General features: G+C 26.2%; 1 protein-coding gene and 1 long non-coding RNA gene across 3 annotated transcripts in view; one reads left to right on the top strand and one right to left on the bottom strand.

Annotated features, from left to right (window-relative positions):
* myo (growth/differentiation factor myoglianin) overlaps nt 1–11,537 on the bottom strand; it is a 37,356-nt gene extending 25,819 nt beyond the window's left edge. Inside the window, exon 1 of one of the 2 annotated variants that reach the window (XM_089219285.1) lies at nt 11,317–11,537. The gene's annotated coding sequence lies outside the window, so the exon portion shown is untranslated. Of the gene's footprint in view, nt 1–357; nt 531–11,316 lie in introns of those variants that run through there. The other variant, XM_089219287.1, reaches the window with a different exon arrangement.
* A 328-nt stretch (nt 11,538–11,865) lies between these two features.
* LOC149058458 (uncharacterized) lies at nt 11,866–19,217 on the top strand. Its single transcript, XR_016190215.1, has 4 exons — nt 11,866–12,262; nt 12,330–12,505; nt 17,373–17,497; nt 17,720–19,217. It is a non-coding gene; the product is annotated as an uncharacterized LOC149058458 (long non-coding RNA).
* Nucleotides 19,218–22,176: the final 2,959 nt, after the last annotated feature.

Raw genomic sequence — 22,176 nt, 5'->3', positions numbered from 1 at the left:
AGTATTATTTTATCAGCAACATGCATGTCTCCAAAGTATGATTTTATATAGAAAATTAAATATCAAAACAAAATACCATAACTAGTAACGAAATACATACATTAGTATGTACAATGTACATTAATGGTTATTAAAATCATTGTTGACTTTCCATAATATTCTTTAAGAATCTAAATATTATTAAAATAATTAACGAAAACTATTGAAGATATATACAAATAATTAAATTTTAAACATATTATATAATACTTAATAAATATATAAGGTGGAAAAATTGTTATATTCATTCAAAAATAATTGTTTTTTTTTTAAATTCCCATTTTATTATTATTAGAAATTAATACTTATATTACATACCATTTTTTCTACTCACAAACGTTATACCCGATGATTAGCAGTATACAGAATGGTAAGTAAAATTTGATTTTTAATTAGTACCAATAATTTACACATTAAACAATCCGTAAACCACGTATACTTAGATCAGGTTCATTTAAATAATACTTATGAACGAGGACATCATAGCTCATATGGCCGAAACGCAATGCACTTTATATAATTTTTCCAAAACCAAATGTATGTATAGATACACACGTGATCCACAAAACTTGTTAGGAGGGGCATCTTATGGTAGGGGAAAGAAGAAAAAAATTGTCTAAAAAAATTGTTTAACTATTGTTCTTCACTGTATAATGTTTATTGTACCAATACAAACTATAAGACTTTACCATAGTACGTGATGTTCGGACAAATATTTCAACTGTCGCAAATTATTACATGCACATTTGTCAATCTGCACGTGATAGTTCATTGAATGGGTACGAATAAGTTAAAATACATATTATATGGAACGGAATAACTAAAAATTAATATAAAGGACACCCCAATAATAGATAGTAATAATTCTAAAGGTTTTTGTGGCAATAATTATTGAATAAAAATAAAGTAATTTATTTTACTGAAAGTATTGGACTATAGAAGTCAATAGACTAATAATATATAGAACTTGATCATTATACAATACCGAATCTGTTGACTACAAAATATAATATCTGCCTTTTAAATAAATTGAGACAAACTTAATTCTAAGAGTTGTATAATTATTTAATTTCACCATATTGTTTAATTAAAAGTCTACCACTATAAACTTCAATTAATTTAATATTTTAGTTAATAAAACTAAACTGAAAAATTTAATTTAATTTGAATTAATTATGGCTAATATAATTAATAAATAGGTAATAAATAAAATTACCTTCAATACCTAGGATTTCTACAATAACTGACAATAAAATGTATAAAACTCTATATATTTCAATAGAGTGGTGGAAGATGAATCTTTTTTTTGGAGGGGGGAGAACAAATTACTTTTTACCTATTGTGACTAAAATAATAGTGATGGAAAAGGTTCTACCCCTCAAATAATTTACCAATAGCTTATAAATCTATATAATATGTAATTATGTAAACATTAATTAGTCGAAGTATTATATATAATTCTAAAATTATTGAAAATAAATAAAGTAAGTGTTATCCGTATTATGATGTATATATAACAATTTGTGTATCTATACGCAAAGAAGAGCATTAACTTAAGAATGTTTTTCTTTTAAACTAACAAAAGTTAGTTAATGTTATAATTAAATTATTAAATAAATTAGAATATTAGATTAATTTTCATCGTAAATATTTAGATTAAAATTAATTAATTAATTAATATCTCTTAACAAATAAATAATTATTGATTTAATAAAACGACTTTATAACTGCTAAAAATATTACAGTGTGAAATTATAAAGAATACTAGGATGAAAAGATAAATTAACACAAATACAAAATAATTTGCTGTTTGAAAAATTTGAAAATTGCATAATCACTAATAAAATAAATAGGGTCAGCATTTATTAGTGCACTTAAAAAGTATTAAATATACGTCATGTACTTATGGACTTTTAGAAGTACAAATATTCTTTAAAAATTTGCATTTATTTTATTACTCAACATGTTTATAGTTACAAATATTCCACTAAAAATATTTTTATATTTTATAATTTTTACTTACTTAATATTTTTAAACAAAAACGTGATATTGTACCATTCCAACTAGGGATTTGAAAACACGATACAATAATATCTAGTTAAACTCTCAAAATAAATATATATTATTAAGTATTTTTTTTATCGTCAAATTTTCAAAAAGTATTATAAATATATCATTTACTAGATGACTATTCAAAAATAGAATATGATTTTCATATTGTAAATATTTTAAGAAAAAAAATGTTTAGAAGTCATTAATAAATTAAATACCACCTATACAGACGGTTACCAGCAGGATTAGGATTCAAACACATCTTGAAAATAATAAATCGCATTTGAAATTTTAAAATTTCAAAGAAAAAAAATATTATACTAATCCCCCCCCCCAAAAAAAAAAAAATAAAATAAAATAAAAATATTTTTGCCTTGTATACAGCTAACAACATTGATTATAAATCATATTACTCAACAAATGTTTTTCTGTTCACGAGGTAGAATTATATAAAGTATTAATGTATAAATGAATTTATAATGTTTATATTACTTTTTAATTACTCACTCATTTATAATATGATATACTACAGTACTACAACTCCATAAAGGTATTCAGTTTAAGTTAATTGTTTTATGATGATTATAGCCAAAGCATAAATACTATATTTAAAAAATAATCTCAGCTTAGGCCCACGGAAACTGCTCTCGTCGCTCATTAATTTACTCTAAAAATTACTTAAATATTACCAATCACAACTTTAAATTTGATCTCTTAATATTAATGTATGAGAAGTAAAAACATGTATAATTTTCTATATCTATGAGACGATTTTATAATACCTGACCTTACCCAATCATTGTAGTTTACCAAGAATAGCGTTCTTCACAACTTAAAGTAACGTATCATGATTCCAATAATATTTTTGATCAGGTAAAGTAGGTTAACTAAAATTATATATTTATACTGTGACTGTGGTTTTTAACATTCAATGAAATATAATTTAATATGATCAATATAGACCATGGTCCATTAGTCATTAAAACGTGATTACAATATTATCTAAGGTCAGGAAATCTACAAAATAAGTTATTCACTAACTATAAAATTTAGTTTAACGTTAAAAGTAAATACAAAAAAAGTTTTTAAATCATGTTACTTTTAATATTTCAACAACATCAACATTCAATTGCAAGGTATTCATGTTAAACCATTAAATAGGTAGATATTGAATTATTAGTCAATTCATTTTCATTGTATATAATATATAATTATTATACACTAAATAAGTAATGTAGGTAAGTACAGAATATATAACTAAAAACAACTAAGCTCAAACATTATTTATAGCGTGCAGTAAAAACCTATTTAAAAATTAGTTCAAAGCATCCCTCTATCAGGGGTCTCTAAACTACAGCCAGCGAGCTAAATGGGGTCCGTGATTAAATTTTCACCGGCCCACCATAGGACAGTAAAAATCTAAAAAATATGTGTAATATCCAAAATTATTATCGAACACTCGAGTAAATTATCAACTGTACCATAATTATATAACTATATATATATAAGTACATTATATGAACATTTTTTTTAAATATTCATGAATAAATACATTATATTTAATGTATATGTATATTCTATAAAGTTATTTCACACAAATTATAATTTATATCCAAACCATATGAAACAAATGTTAGGTTGTTACTATATTTTATACAATTCGTATTTTTAATGATTTTTAGTATGAATGCGAATTTATTTTTAATAATGGGCGAAGCGATGAATGTATTGATTTTACAAAAATGTGTGCTATTTTTTTGTGTGTGTCCAAACTTCTGAATACACTTTTTATAGGAAGACAAATACATCGATATTCAACTTCATTATCTTTTTTTGATCTGATATATGTGAATCGAGTTGATACTTTTGGAGTCGTAAGTAATCATCAGTAATTTTTTTAATAATCGAGTAAAAGAAAAATAATAAGGGTTAATTAGAATTTTTACTCAAAACAAATTTTTAACAAGATAATTTTTTTTTTTTGTAAATTAAAAACAAATAACCGTAAATACTTTAAATTTTCAATAATTATCATAAAAGCAAACCACGATTTTTGATCATTTTTCGTAAATGTTCGAATTGGGAAAGGTGGGCACAGGTGGATGAAGTCCGCTTTAATTTTTTATATAGATTTCAGCATTTTCCATAATTTAATTAAGAGGACAAACGAACCCGCATGTCATGGGTTGTTTTTCTGTCTAACAAATGATGTACAAGAGCAAAAACTGTTTTACGTTTTACGCAGGATAAACCACTAAGGCTATAATTATAGCTAGGAATCCAAATTGATATACAATATAGCTGAGAACATTATCTATGAAATATTGTTTTTATTTTTTTGATATGGCTTTACGAAAAAAGTTCTTATTGTTTCAAAATGTATTATTTGTGTTTTTCAAACTGGAATAACTTTTTTGGTCATTCTGATATCGAAAAAATAAAAACGATATTTCAAGCTAAAAATCTACTTTTAATTTTTTTATGTGTTGGAAATTTCATTTCTTAGTTATGTCTGTAACCATTTCGGTTCTTCCGGGTGATACCCGCACGTGTTGTCTCCGTCTTACGAGAGCATAACATTGCAATTGTTAGTTCAAAATTTAGAGTGAATTTACTTCTAATAAAATTTAAAGGTAACATTATTATCTAGGGCTTCTCATTCGTTTTTATTATATTTTATTTTAAAATGAGTATTATAAGTATTTTAAAATTGTTAATTGTTTGTATATCTTAAAATACTCATAATTCGCTTTAAAATTAAAATATAATAAAAAGCTTATGAGAAGCCCTAGATAATAATGTTATCTTTAAATTTTATCAAAAGTCAATTCACTCCAAATTTTAAACTAACATAGCTGTGTTCTGCTGAGCGTAAAATTTGCTACGTCACGCACTTGTAAGACGGAGACAGCACATGCGGATATTACATCCTCTTAAACAAAGAAGCTAGAAGCGCGTCCCACTCTTGGATGCTGTATATTTTGGATTTTGTTTTAATTTATTTCTAGCAAAGTAATAGTTATTTTTTCCCAGAAAACGGTAATAGTCAACGACGCTACCAATAGTATTAAAGCTTTATACTTATTAGTTATTTGATTTGATAAACATATTTAATTTTTATAATTTTATTATAAGAAAAATAATTAATATTATTTACATTGAAAATGGCTTATCTTCGATGACAATCAATGACAGTACGAAATATATACATTTAACAAACAAACATAGTATAATGGATAATGATGTGGTTTTGTTTTCATAATTTTATTATTTGACTTAATTGCGGAACCAATTTCACGTGGATTTACGGGCAACGCACGTCACAATGTCACTAAGAGACACTAAAAAATTTAATGAGTGTCTAAATATTATAATATAGTTGTGTTAATTACAAAATTCACATATTTTTCTTTCTACCGTATCTGCCTATAAAAATTAACAATTTATTTCTGTAGCTCAGTTAAAAGAAATTTATTTTTGAATAAATTATTATTATTCATGTCGGCAATGGTCAACATAAGTACCTATTGGTAATTTCTTTAAAACACTTCTGATTTTGTTGGAGGTTTAGCGAGTAATACAATGCAATTTTTTATGGGATGGATATATTTTAGTTGCAGCTTATAAAAAAAAAAAAAATTGAATGTGCAAAAATTATAATACAGTTATACATCCCTGGATCCTGGTAAATACATTTAAAATAGCATAAAAAATAATATAAATAATAGTGAAATATTTCTAATTCAACGGTAGATATATTTTTTAATTCTAACAAAATAACTATAACACAACACATTTAATAATATTATATCCAAATTCGTAAAAAAATTTTTTTAAACTTATTTATTTTTATATTTTTAAAATCCTGCAACACAAAATAATTTGCAAACCGTGGTATATTTGACGAATTTTTGGTAAACATTTGAACTGCTAACGTTTATAAAAATTACACTCTTGAGAATTTTTGATATTTTTAAATTGCTTAAAACCTATTGATTAACTTAAAAAAAACTTGTTATTACATTTAATAAAAATAAAAATTTTACCTATCAACCTAAAGAAACTTAAATTTAAAATGTCTATAAATATCTCAAAAAAAATGAATTGGTAGGTATTAAAATTGAAACAATTTTCATTAGGTAGGTATCAACATATTATAATGTTTCAGTAGGTATACATTACAAAACTATTCTATAATATGAGTATAATTGAGTTATTAATGCATTATTAAATCATATTTTTTAATAAATTTTATTAAAAAGATAATTAAAGGAAACATCAAGACATTCGTAAGAATACATTTTATTTAAAAGCACCAATAAAATAAATAAGGATAATAGGTGTAATTGTTTAAATAGTTTTTTATAAAAAGTTATATCAAGTAATCAATAAACTTGACGATCATAATATATACATTGATGTACCTATCATGTACGTTATTTATTATTTTTTTATTTATTTATTTATTTATTATTTTACTTATTGTAAGTATCGAATTTGGTATCGCATTGATTTCTAAGGTGATACTGATTATGATGGAAGTAATAATGTCTAATCGAGCGTTATTAATATATTTTCCTACATCAATCTTCTTGCAACTTATTGATTTATTATAATTTAATATATATGGTTTCTGTAATATCCAATTATTGTGTATAATATAACTAAAATAACTAATGAGCATTATAGCAAAGCGAACTCTGAGTTGAAATATTGACAAGTGACAACCTATATGATCATACTTACAGAAATCTCGTAAATTACACGATAGTTTGAACATGTACACAAAACAATATTATTTATGGATTTTTCATAATGCCCTATGCAGTTGTCTCATGTCTTTGTAGGTTCTGGTATATATGAATGTTCGCCAAACACTACTTATTAGTGAATATTTTCCCAAGAAGTGTAACATTTAAAACACGCGAAATCTTTTCAAAATTCGGAAACCCGAAACCCCATACATCTGCCCATTAACCGTGACCAGATGTGCTGTAACACGTAACCCCACAACCCAGTTTAATAACGCTCAAAAGGCACGACGGTCATTATCCTCTTGAAGTAGTATTAATTTTTCTTTCTTCTTATAATGGTTATCAAATCCGAAATATATTTTATAGTAACACATGATAAACATCATATTATATTATTTTATATATAGGCATGATTTGTCATTTTTATATTTACTGCAGTAAATACGTTAAACCTATGCCATACTACAAACAGTGTTTAATGTTTCAACATCACATTAATTACATTTTTCAAAAAAAATCAAAATATTATAAAGGCGCACTGAATGAATCATTTTTCGAGTTTTGATTGTCAAAATCAGTTAATCAAATGTTGTAGGAAATACTTTAATTCAACACAACACATGCTATGCGCCTAAAATAATAATAAAGCAATAATGTTATGACTCTAGTACTTTAGATTTTTGGCGAGATGTTCCTAATAAACTATATAAATGTATAATTTAAGAGTACCTAATATATACTTTGTACAATATTACAATAAAACAGTTTACCCCTTCCATCCGACCACCATCATACACGTTGTTATATTTTGTACACGTACTTTTTGCAATTTGGCTAGTCGTTGACCTCGACTACGTGAAATTAATTCACACAGCTCTATCTCCATGGCATACACCATTGAAGAGGTCAAAACTCGAAGTTATCAGCTCCCCCATATTTATTTTTAATTTTACTGGATGAAAAATAATCGTTGGTAATATAAAAGGAAAGTGCATGCATATTATAGCCTTTGAACAAGTAACTAAGAATAGCTCATTATATTCAAATAATGAATTATTGGGATAGGAAAACCATTGTACTGAGCATAGCTGAATAGGTATGGTTGTATGAATAATTATAACATAAAAATTACCATCACCAGTTTTCTCAGGTTTTTTTTAAATTTGTACAACATTAAAACCATATTTTGTATTCCTACTGTAAAATCATATAAGGTTTGATTCATTAAAAGCTTATGTATATAATATTATAAATTATAATATTGAGGTAGCCACATTTTTAACAGGAAATTAAATAGAATCAACCAGAAATGGAAGTATTGTTAATGAGAACCAGACGTCTAAAATATTAAAGGAAACTCGCAAACTTCAAAAAAAAAAAAAATTGCATCTGCTTCAGAATAATAATGAACACATCGGCATACAATGAATCAACTAGAATTATATGTGACGAAGGTCTATATTAATTTGTATATAGTGTTTAAATGTTATGGTTTTAATTAATTTAAGTTTATAGGCACCCATTATAATATCAAATTTGTCGGAAAAATATTTTTCCATTTTCAAATAATCATTATTAGTTATATCTTAATTTTCAATACTTTTCATATTAATGCCAAAACGTGTGTGAGACAAATTAATTATGAGTACCTAATATATATGTAGGATGTGACAACTACATATCTAATAAACCTATTATATAATAATAATGTATATAAAAACAATAATGTTTTTTTAATTATTCCTAGGGTCTTACGTATTAAATGTAATCATATTATGTGCTTTTAAAATATTTCCTCCCGGCGTTTAATGTAAAAATAATATTACAATCTTTAAATATTCAAATTTTCTTATGAAAGAGTTAGTAAATACATCACATTACACTAGAATTTTATAACACAAAAAACTACCATTCACATATTATTATCATAGAATTACCGTTAATATATGAAACAGAATAAAACAAGAGCAATGACCTCGTTTTGGGATCTCACTGTTAAATTTGCATAACATGTGTTTATCAAACATCATTTTAATGTTCTTTAATAGTTCAAACAATAATGTTCTTTGACGATTATTCAATATACGTGCAGCAAATTAAATTAAAACATGTTAAATTTTTTGCTAAGTAATAACACAATACATTTGTACCATCGAGACGAAACCAAACAATTCTCTCAAACACAAATCCAGAAAAAAAATTCACTTGAAGTATAATCGTTATGCATTATGAAAATATAAACATTTTTCCATTTTATACTTATGTAATCGTGTTATTAATAAACAAAAGATCAATCTCCAGGTTATATTGAAAAACATTCCATAATATTGTATGACAATCAACACATATCATCCATCAACTATATTAAATTGAAGAACTAAATACTATGTACCTAACTACCAAAGTATAGCACATGCAACTTTTATCAACAAAAAATATACAATTTTATTACACTAATATTATTTAGTTCAGTTAATTATCATTATACATCGTACATTATAGTCTAACATTATAATATTTTGATGCCATAATAATTTAAAAGTAATAAGTTAAGATTCAAATGAAATTCATAAAATACTAAAGCGTATATAATATCTAACATGACATCTGTATCATTGTTTAGAAATTAAAAAAAAAAATTGTTCTATAAAAATTATAAATTACGCTGTTTGTTGTAATTAAATATAAAAACTTACGTGAAAAAATATTTAAAAAAATATTATATTGAATTCTTAAGTCTACTTCGCAAAAAAACAGTTTCAAAAATGATGCTTTATAATTTATGTAATATATACTTTATATTATATGGAACCTATTATGTTATCTCACATTCTCGTGTTAGATCTATAACATCACGGTACAACGTAGAGAAGACCCTATAACGCTATTCCATGCCAGTTCAACTTGATGTGTAAAAATATTGTTTTGTATCCCTGCTATAGTCAAAGCCTGCAGAATAATACAAGGGTAATTTCTTTTGAAATCCATATTACACAACCCCTAGACAAAAAAAATATGACGGTTAAACTAATGACTACTTTGTTGTGATAGCGAAATACCGTTTTATCAAAATGATTGTTCACCCTAAGATTACCTACTTATTTTTTTTTATAAATTTGATGGCACACGACAACATAATATATTATAGGGATAGTTCTTACACTGTATCATAAGACCAGTAGCGTTTTTGGATCTTTTCTTTCCTTTTATTATTTTTTTTTTTTTTTTATCCTTCACCTGGTTTTTTCCATTTTGGCAGTTCATCAAAATATCATCACTACAATGAAGAACTTGAACGGTATTATTATAGTTATTATATTGTGTTAGATATATAATATATACCTACGTCCGGATTTTATTTTTACCTCTCTCTCTACCTACATGCATTATCAAAAGAAAAACATCTGGTACACATCGCATTGTTGTGGATTTTTGCACTACCTGCAGATCACGTACGTTAGCTTAAAACTCATGAGCGAACGTGCCCCTCACAGATAACGTCGCTGGTGGCCCCCTGTAGCCCTCTGTAATAGTTAAAGGAGAGGGGACGATCATAGGTTGGATATGGTTCGAGTTGATTCGGCCGTTTTGACCTTTCGCAATAGATATTATACATAATATACTCGAAATTCGTCCAACACCACATCCTATCCGGCGAATGCGGTGAGTGCGAACGAATTTTATTCTAACCATGCTGTGCCGCCGCAGTGCAGTGCGTCCGATGTGGCAAAATATAAGCTGTTTTGTTTTTCACAGCACTCAACGGATTAACGTATAGGACACGGCGTAAGGCCAAATACCCAAAATATACGGCTGATATAATCGAGAGTTCCTATTAGTTACATTTTTTTTTCTGGTTGCGAGGGTTATTGATGTGCAAAATTAAGCATGAACCAGTTTTTATACTACCAACCGTTTGAACAACTGATTTCAATGCAATATATTAAAATAGGTGCTTAAATTTAACAAAATATTTTATAACATTATGATCTAATCGTTGTGAAACAATAAAAATTACTTTCATTAATAAAAAAAAGTTAACAGTCATATTTTTTTTTACAATCAATTGAATAAAAAAAGTCTAAACCAACGTATGTTTTATCCACCTATAGTTAAAATGATTTACAGTTATCCGTGAACCGAAAATTAGTAATATTACTGTTGCTACTATTTTATCATAATATAATTTACCTACGACTTGCTATTAATATTTAATAATTATTATATTTTATAAATGTTTTAAATTTAAAGTATTGAGCAATAAAAGTTGTACAAAAGAATATTTTAAAAAACCAATTAAATATTATACCTATCAATTATTCAATTAATTATTCAATTAATCATTTTTTCTCGTAAGATATTAATTTGTTTTTTAAATGTGATTAGTAGCTACACTTATTTAATAATTTTTTAATAATAGGAAGCAAATAATATTGATAAAACTATTAAATAAATAATATTAATACTTACAATGAAAATTGCGTTAACGAAGAGGTATCCAGGATTAAACTTGACCACCTGTACGGTATAGAACAAACTGATATATTATAAATTAAACAATTTAACACGGACCCGTGTTGAAATTGCCGAGTTCGGGGGGTTGTACTCGAAGGTGAAACAAAAATCTCTGGTTGGTCGGTCAGTCTGTGGTTACTGTCACTGTCAAAATAAAAACTCCACCAAACGCTCCCACTCTCTTTAAACCCGAACTGAACACCGTCCCTTCCACCAGTGAACAAACTAAGTTTTTTTCATTTTTTTACCCTTCGGGATTGCAGGTAAAAAAAAGTAATAAACAATGTATACCTACATAAAAGACATATTAGTAACAATACGAAAAAAAAAAAAACAAAAAAAAGCAAGATAGAAGAGAGTATACATAGAAAAAACCGACAACTGTAGGAGGGGGCACACACACACACATACACACACCAATCGTTTGAGGTATTTAATAATGTACACGTTCCTTGGATAGATATTGGATTATTATATGCATTCATGATTTGTTCGCGTGCCTGTGTGATCGATGGGATATCATAAAAAGTGTGTTAGCGTAGATCATTTTAAACTGAATACATTTACAGCGATCATTATTTTTTTGTGCGAACATTTTTTCTTTTTTTAATTTTACATACGTTTCGCACACTAAATGACGCACATTTATAGCGAGTTGTGAGAACCAAGTGCATAGTAAATCAAATCAAATTAATAGTTATATTTTATAGGTATATTGTCCACGACGAAACAAATCATCATAATATATTGAGTTATCCGCTCTAATGATTTAATGCACAATTATATAGGCACGGTGCGTACAAAAAAACTACTTTAATTATATGGATTTCAACATAATTATATTTCATACCTACAAATTAAAAATTAAAACTATTACTACAATGGCACACACGCACATGCTGTGAGTAAACATGTATTTAATTACGTAAGTTTAAGACTAAATTAATTATATCTATAAAACTAATTAGGTACGTTTTCGACGAGCGTATTGTGTTGCGACTAGCGAGACAGGTTAGTCACATACAATTGTATCATGGATAAATAGTTAAAAAATATGTAATATTTACAAAGAATTATAATATTAATAATATTATAAAGACATACCTTCTAAAACGAACATGCAAAATATATCGACGGTATTATGGTAAGTGAATGAATAATTCAAGTTTACCTGTATATAGCTAATTTATTACTAATTAACGAAATTATTTTACTTCACTGAGTTGTACTACAACTAAACTAGTAAACTAAACTAAAATAAAAAAATATATGACTGATGAATGTCAGTATAAATAATAATGTTTAAAAAAACGGAGACGAAATCCCTACAAAATTAAATTATTTAAACGTAAATAATTTAATATATAATAATATGCATTACGATTAAGAGTGGTAGAATACTATTTAGACAAGCCCGCATTTATGCGATCCCGCATATTACTTACGTGGTTTTTTGCAGTCCTTCACATGCTATTCCTTTATTTGTACCATGTACAATATGAATAATATTATATAAACGTATAATAATATTGTATTGGTGTGTACTCAGTGTAAATGATTTACCAGCATAATATGTTTTCTTCGTCTTACCAACGTACAATATATCAAATTTGCGGAAACTGGAAGAATTTTTTTTTGCTATAATAGTATAGAGTGAATTGACCTATTATCGAATTTAAAAACGAGAATACTATCTAATGGTTAGTACATTGGGTCTATAAGATTTAAAATTTGTATTTGAATTAGGACAATTTTTATATTGTATCTAATATTTTAGTATTTGAAATACTTGTAAAATCAAAGTAGGTACTCTTCCTAACGGAAACAACACAAACAAGTGTGATATACCATAGCGTACGTACTCTAAAGTGATTTTTACATTAGTCCCTCAAAATAATAAAAAAGTTACCATAAGCGCAAAGTGCCATACTACTTCAAATGTTACCATAATATTACTTATTAGCATTAGATAAAAATAAAAGTGTTATAATAAATTGAATAGAATATTCGGATAAAAGTCGTTACGACTGGTGGCAAATAATACAAATTTGACATTTGTGCATTTCATTTGATGTAACGTTATTACTTTACGAGTATCTAAATGAAATCGAAATTCAAAATAATGTATTATTAACACTGATCAGGAAACAAAATGCAAAACTATGATTTTGCATAAATCGATATTTCGTAACTTCATTCAAATTTATAACATATCTTGATCTCATGTTCATTGTGATTCATAGAGATATAAAAACGCTGTGTTCTCTTGTGCAACACGATTTTTTTATTTAATGTCCACGAAAATAACATTAATTTATTTGGGAAAACTCCCGCTGTTATAACTACATTCATATAAGTATATAACGGATTACGGAACAATATTAGTCTCATTGTTTTTATTATTATTATTATTTACAATAAGACATTCCTAACCGATAGGCTATCTACATCTATGGATAATAAGTAATATTTATTTTTGTATATTTTAACATGATAACAGTAATCTCATTTAAATAACATAATATTAAATAATATACATTACGCACTAGTGCACTACTATACAATTTCCAATCATGCGGCAGTACGGCTCATTTCACATTTGTATACTTCCTACAGTAATATGATGTATTTTATTAATAATTGCGCATACAAAATATAAATTGAATAGGTATGGACAATCACATTTTTGTATTCAATTTTATTATAAATAAATAAAAAAAATATATAAATATTTAATAAAATTTTTTTTTATAAATAAAATAAATATTTGTAATAACTGATACCTATTAATGATAATTGATAACTTTTATTCTCTATGGATATTTGTCCAGATAAAAATAATTAATTATAAGCAAATCATAAGCAATTTAAAAGTTAGTTTAGAAAAACAAAATTTATTTGTTGGGTGAAAAAGCTTCAAAATTTAATTCAAGACACCTAACACATTGTTACAATAGTAGTTGAAAAATATTAAAAATACATAAGCATGATTTTTTTTTATAAGTATTTAAAGTTCAAATTTTGAATAAATACGTAAAAGTTACGGCAATGTTCAAATTATCTTAGATATAAATGCATGAAAGTTTTTATTTTTAAATCTAAGATTTGAAAATTTAATACAAAGCTCCTAACATATTTTTACAAGAGCAGTTGAAAAATAAAAGAAATATAAATTCACAATTTTTTTTTATAAGCATTCAAAGTTTGAATTTTGACAACAAACGTAAAAATCACGAAAATTCGCGAAAATAAAAAATTATTTTAAGCTAGAAATTCATAAACATTTTTCTTTTTAAATCTAAAATTTGAAAAATTTTAATAATATATCCTAGCAGAAAAACTATCTCCGCTCAGAATCGTTTTTCGTATACAATGATATAATATCATTGTATATTCAAATTGAATTTCATCCATTACAGTGACCCACTTGTAACCTACTGCACAGCAGGGTGACATCTTACCAGCTTTTTTTTTGTTTTTTATATAGGTTTTTGCGTTTGTATAAGGAAGATTATAGCAACATTAGGTACCGTCATGTAGGTACGGTACTGTAAGGTACTTCATTAGGTTGGGCAAGTATAAAGCATAATATATTATAATGTATTATGTATATTATCATAATCGTTCACTTGACTCCGTGTTGCATTCGGTCATTCGGCCAATATATAATTAATTAAGCAGGTACAGTACAACCTGTCTTAACAGACACCTGTATGTAATGGACACCTCTCTCAACGGATAAAATTATAAACATTTTTTTGGAAAGGGAGAAATCAAATAACATTTTATATTAATTATTGACCAACTAATTGATTCAGAGAATCCTCGAAAATGTTTTTAACATTTTAGATGAACAATTATAATCTTACATCTCGTACGAAAATAACTTCATATATAAAAAGTATATTTTATTTTTTACTTTATATGTGACTATAATATGTATATTTGTAACTAAAAGGAATTGTGATGAAAACAACAAAAACAGATGATTCTATAAAATTGTTGACATACCTAACTCCAGTGTTAAATTAAACATTTGTGAGCCCCTAGATAAATAAAATTTCGGATTTTCCTTGAAAATTATTACATCACCTAAATATGTCTTTAATTTTATAAAGTACTCAATTATTAAAATATGCGGTTTTAATATAACCAACTAATTTTAATATATAAAATAATGTTAATTAAATTATTTCACTAAAACTTTTATTGATTGAAAGAAAAATATTATGATTAATTAACTAAACTATATGATGCTTAAAATTTTAACGTATTTTGTACATCATAATATTATATTATATTATTATTTTTGTGTAATATTTGAATGCAACATATCGCAAAAAAACATTCATTCATTCGTGCATTGTTTTTAGCCCCCTCCCACTACCACCAAAAAAATAAAACTAAAACAAACTAAAAATTACAATAAATTAAAAAAGTAACATTTAACGTATTAAACAATAATATAGGTAGTTAATTTAATTTTTAAATTACTTATAAAAACATATCAAATGTAAAAATTAATTGATTTGAACCGTTCGACGTAATACGCAATCTTATACAATAGCTACGCCGGTTACAAGCATACGATGCGATCTATCTATCACAAAGTTAATAATACAAATGAGTCCAAAATATTAATAAGTCTTCTTTTTCATATCAATATAATTTTGTAACACGTCTTCTAAACTCCGCAGGCAAATATCTTGAAATCAAATCAAATGCCAATTAATATAAATATTTAAATTAAAACATGAATCTGCAGTTAATAAAATATAAATGAATATCAATTTGTAAATCTCTTCGGTGAATATGATATTTTATACGTTTTCTTAATGGTATTATTCTAATTACTATACGATTTATATTTATATTATATGCCAACCCAATAAAATGTGGTCACGTAGAATGTATTAATTAATTTTTAATTACTTACTCCTTTCAATTTACGTTTTTGCAAAATTAATTAATTTACCCGTCAAAATATTTCGAAAATGTTAAGCATTTTAGCGTATATCCAAGGGATTCTACATACAATCTGGGTTTATATAACATAGCCAAAGGGAAGAGATTTCAGATGTATTTGTGCTAATTTTAACGCATTCCGCATAATAAAAAAAGCAGCATGTGAAGTACATACGGGATCATCGTCATCCTTCAATGCCTGCTACCTTCAGGCTATAAAACAAAACAAATGGCTCTCCAAATACGCTAGATCCTAATCTTCAATGGAAATCTAAAAAAAATTTAAAAATCGGGTCGAATGAAAGCAAAACCGGTCGACTGTCTGTAGTCTAGACGATTGATCTAATACAAAACGTCGGCAAATATGTATTATTTACAATGTATGTGAAACTACTTAATTTAAAATTCATCATTTTACAACAATAAAATACAATTATTTTACTACATTCTTATTTACATCAGTAGACCTAAGCAGAAAAATATTGTATGAATACTGTATGTTATTGGATCAATTGACATTGCAAAATTTAGAAATACGCGTCTAAATTTATTAAATTATACAAACAATGCTAACCTTCGTAGGAATCGCAAATTTTATTATAACACATAAAGATAAGAATCACAGATTATATTACTAGTTACTACCATAATATTGTTGTCGGAACTAGGAAAGTAAGAAACTTCACTTCCGTTCTGTAGAAATCCAAATCATGATAGTGAATCTTGATCTCCGATATTTTTAAACACATCGTGTATGATAAAGTTGACTATTTATCATACTTCCATGGTTGAATATTACTTTTTATTACAATTCTCAGTAAATCCTAAATAATTTTGAATGTACTTTCACTTTTCGCAACTTCTTAGCAACCACATGAAAATGTTATCCTCCAAAAATATTTTAGTACTTTAACTATGACTAATGACTATATAGATTACTCATTTCTGATAATTTCTGCATGTATAACTTATACTTTTGACCATCTTTCTATTAAAGTCGATTCATCGATATTTTATAATGAAAATAATTGATAAATATTTTTTAGCAGATGGAAGTAAAAAAAACACTGAAAGCATTGATCAAAATGTAATTTAAAATCATACGCCTATACCTTCATAGCAGGTAATACCGGATGCAAAGTCAATGCCGACTAATTTAGAGTAAAAACATGTATGTACATATAAATAATTTTAATTTTTTAACTTTTTTTTATGTAATTTATAAATCATCTAGAAGCCAGATTTTTTAGCAAATCCGTAATAATTTGAAAAGTTCCTAAATAATTTTAAATTTGTTCTAACGATTAATATTTAATACTATAGTATCGTAGGAATATCGTTTACTGATTACTATAGTTATCTGATAATAATACATATTATCTCCGTGTTATAGGTCTGCAGTCTGATTATGAGAATGGTGGCGCCCATATTGGAACAAGAATAAGAATATAAATGTCCGAAGGTCTGTGTTATCCGAAATGTATCATGTCCTTGCACTAGTGCAAGATGTTATTGTCGATCGTATGTCTGTGTGTGTATGCCCTATCTATGTTCTTGTTGCAGTGGTGAATTGAAAAAAAAATGAAAATAAAAAATGGCCAACAACCATAACCAGACTGATTGAACAAGTACTTCGCATTTAATAATACATAATAATGATAAAAAACAACACATAAAATTGACTAAAGGCATTGTTCCAAGAAAAGTAAGTTGGATGCCCTCGAAAAATGTAATGCAAAACGTCAAATGCAATAAATTATACGAAGTCATGAGCTCCCAGCAAGTAATATTTTAAACATTACTGTTTCGGATCTTCGAAAATTTATGGTTTGTACATACCATGATTTCACTGAAGAGATCTCAACGTGACCTCTTGCTTACACCACATCATACTCGTCACTTATTCTTAAGATAAAGGATCTAAGAGCTTTTCATTATTAGCTTTCTCTCATAAATTGAAAATAAGTAAAAAATATACTTATCAATAATAATGATTTTTAACGACAAACATCCTATAATATAATGAGTTTAAGGATGTGATTTACTTGAAGCCTATAAAACCAATTTTAGTTCGCTTTATTTTCCAACTAATTCAAAAACAAATTAAACATATTTTTATGTATTGTTATACCTCATATACTGTCTCGTAAATAACCTCCAAGGTAAAACAAAACTATTTGTTTACAAATTATAATCATGTCATGTAATAATGAAACATTGCTGAAAGAGCTGAATGTCGTAAAATTTACAAAATTATTTATTTTTCATTACTCTTGCTGCACGTGGAAGAATACAGCCGCCAAATTATGTTTTGACGTAATATAAAAATAGCAGAAATGTTCCTTTAAAACTGTATAAGTGCCAATATTTGCATTAATGATCAATCTATTTTAAATGTAACGTAATATATATTATTACATAATCGTATTAAAAGTAAAAACATAGAAAATATCAATAATTATTATTATTATTACTGAATGAATGATTTATACTTTATAAATTATAATCGTAAAATATTTCAATGTGAACTATTAATTGTTATTGAATATAAATAACATATAAATATAAACATTACATATTTTGATACAATTATTACTATGAATCACAAATATTAAGATGCTGTTAATGTTTTATTCAATGTATTTTCACTATTAAATCAAATTAATTTTAAACCTTTGTCATTAATAAATTTAATCATATAGGTACGTCATATATGTACGATTACCTCCAACAGGCAACAACTGTAACTTTAATCGGTATCCTACCACGGGGATTAATTATTGTTAATACTTTCTACCTACTTACATTATATATTGTCATATTGAACAGGTATATTAGCATAGTAGGAGATAGGAGTGGGAGAGTGCTCGTGTGGAGGCATAATTACCCCTACAAAATTTAAATCATTTATTTTTTCTAATGTTATTAATTAGCTCATTTTTTTTTTTTTATAAATGTATTACACAATTATATGTGATAGCTGATAAGATTTAATTTGTGAAAATGTAATAGAAGGTTTTTCGTAAATTGCTTAATGTTTCATACAGCAATTTGAAATTGTCAAAATTATAATCTTTAATCACTATTCACAATCGTTCAAACTTTTATAAAATTGAAAATTTAACAAAACATAATGTTTTTTCCATAAAACACTGTTATGCAATTAGTTTTTTTGTGATTAAAACATATAAATTGTAGAAACTTGTAACTTTTCGTCATTATTGATTATTCATACTGTTATTTTGTATAGGTATTAGGTAAACATTGGCATTTTTAAATAATTGTAAACATTTAATTATTAATTGCAATACGAATATAGAATAAAATATCCTTAAAAATATAGACGGGCAGTCCGTTTTCGCTCAACACCATAATATTCGTAAATGTTTTTACAAAAGACACTCGACAACGAGGTTTGCATACTTTTTCGATGAGTAAACATCTTACTTATCCTCTTACTATCAGAACATTAATGGCAATAGTTTTGTTGACAATGTTGTGCAAATGAACGAAACCGCGTTACCGTAGCAAATGCAAGTAGCTTAACGGCCCATCTCAAAAAATATAGGTAGGTACTTAACAGACTTCAATAAAAGTTATATACAAAGTGTAACAGGTCTATTTAATGAATGCTATAACTTTTTTCTATACAATATTTTTAAGTTTTTTTTATTTATGATTTTTGGTAATTTGGTCATGTCATTGATTTTTAAACAATTTTCAAAGTTCGTTAAAATTCAAATTTTTACCTTACTAATCAGTGTATTGTTATGATTAAAAGGTAGGTAGGTAATCAATAACAAATACATATATTTTATCATTATTTAACATGACCACGTGATGCATACCACCACCATTAGCCAAATAGACCTGTTACACCCTGTATTAATGAATTATAGATACTTTGAGACCCAGGAGTCAGGGATAATCTTATTTTATTTATCCAACTTCTATATGCTGACATAAGGTGGCTATCAGTTGCACGTAAATTGTTTGGCTAACGAAAATTAAATTTCTTTTATTTGTGTAAATGGTTGCCATTATTAATTACTAGGTATTATATAAACTATAATTATTAGAAGTATAATATATTTTTCATTTTTTTTTTTTTTTTTGTATCCAATATACTCTAATCCGTTTCATCCAAAAAGCGTTTAGATGTTTATGGATAAAAAAAAAATTGACCTTAAACACTTGCTGGCTCACAACGTTTTTAAAAGACAATTTTTTTTGATTACAAACAACTTCTATTAAGCCCCTCAATTTAATTAATTTCTAAAAAGCCGTCAAGTAGGTAACCACCCTAATACTGTATAGAAGGTGTCGAGTGTACCTCGACATTAAGTAGGTCACTTTTATAGTGTTATTGATGTGTTAAATTTTAATTCTATATTTCAATCATCATTGTATGCGATAAAAAAGAATTCTTTAACTTTTTGGTTAGAAATGTTACGAAACGATTTTTTAATAATAATATCAACATCTTAACAAATAATCGTATTTTTTTTTTATTATTTTAAAAAGTAGGAAGTAGGTATATGTACCATCATTGAAACTATTGTGGTTTTTCAAATTTGACCTTACAAAAGCATCAAATAGATATAATTTACTTTCAGAAACCAACCTCAAAAATAATAACTTCAGTATTTAAAAAAAACCCCGTACGAAACCTTTGTAAAATCAATACAATATTCGTCACTCCGCTCAGAACCTATAATTTATATTATATACATACCAGAATGATTCACTTATACGAATTTTGATTCTGATGCATCGACATTTTTAGAAAAATTATCCATTATATAATTTATGGTCAAAAAGTTGTTGCCATTTGAAAAATAGAGGTTTGAATCTCCGCAGGAGACTCTTTAAGGGCGGGTTGCATAAAGAACAGTCTGTAAATTTGTTACCAGCCCTGTAATTTACCGGCTCTATAAGGTTTTTAATGATTGTGTAAACTATTCTCGGGTTGCATAAAGAAATATAAAATTATTAATAACCGTGGTTACCAAATAAATTAAACCATATTAAACCAAAAAATTGTGCGTAACCGCGTAGGTATATTAACTTAAAAATATTTTTTATTCTTTAATAATCGCAAAAACTAAAAAATATATAATATAAATTGAATATTGATAATCTTTGATAGTAAAACTTGTTTATCTTATCATAATAATAATATTATATTATTTTAACCGATCTGTAATTAGTTACAGAGACCAAATCGGATCTGCAGTTTACAGGTCCGGTAGCCGATAATTTACAGAGCCGGTAACTTTACCGAGCGTTCAAGCAACACCTAATTTTATTTACAGATCCGTTAACGTACTTACAGATCTGTAAGTAGTTACAGGACGTTTATGCAACCCGCCCTAAGTTATACAAAAATCTCAAAAATTTGAAATGTGGTCTAAAAGTACATTTAAAAATTCCAAAAATCAGATTTTGAATAACTGTATTGATTAAGAAAAAAAATGGGTGAACATTCTTGGAAAATCATTCTAATTATATATTTATAATTATAATAAATACTATAAAATTTAAATTAATTTTTAAAGTTTATATATAGGTAATATTGTATATATTTGTTTGTTGGATGGGGCCGTAGGCGTTAGGGGCCAAGCTGTTATGGCTCTGGGAATTAAAATCTTAAAGATGATTCTATACATATATAGTGCACAAATTATTTTATACTGGATAAAATAATCTTCATAAGACCTTAACTTAAACTAACTAATGGCTAAAGTTATGATAAAAAAAAAATTTAAAAAATTCTAGAATAACACTCAAACAAATTTGAATAACTTTTGAATGCGATCAAAATTGAAAGTATAATTGAAAGATACACTA

The sequence above is a fragment of the Diuraphis noxia genome, unplaced genomic scaffold (genome assembly GCF_037042655.1).
Source record: "Diuraphis noxia isolate RWA-SAM2 unplaced genomic scaffold, SU_Dnox_SAM2 contig0002, whole genome shotgun sequence".
In the NCBI taxonomy this organism is placed as follows: domain Eukaryota; kingdom Metazoa; phylum Arthropoda; class Insecta; order Hemiptera; family Aphididae; genus Diuraphis; species Diuraphis noxia.
Note: the sequence above shows the minus strand (reverse complement) of the source record. Positions and strands in the feature narration are given on the sequence as shown.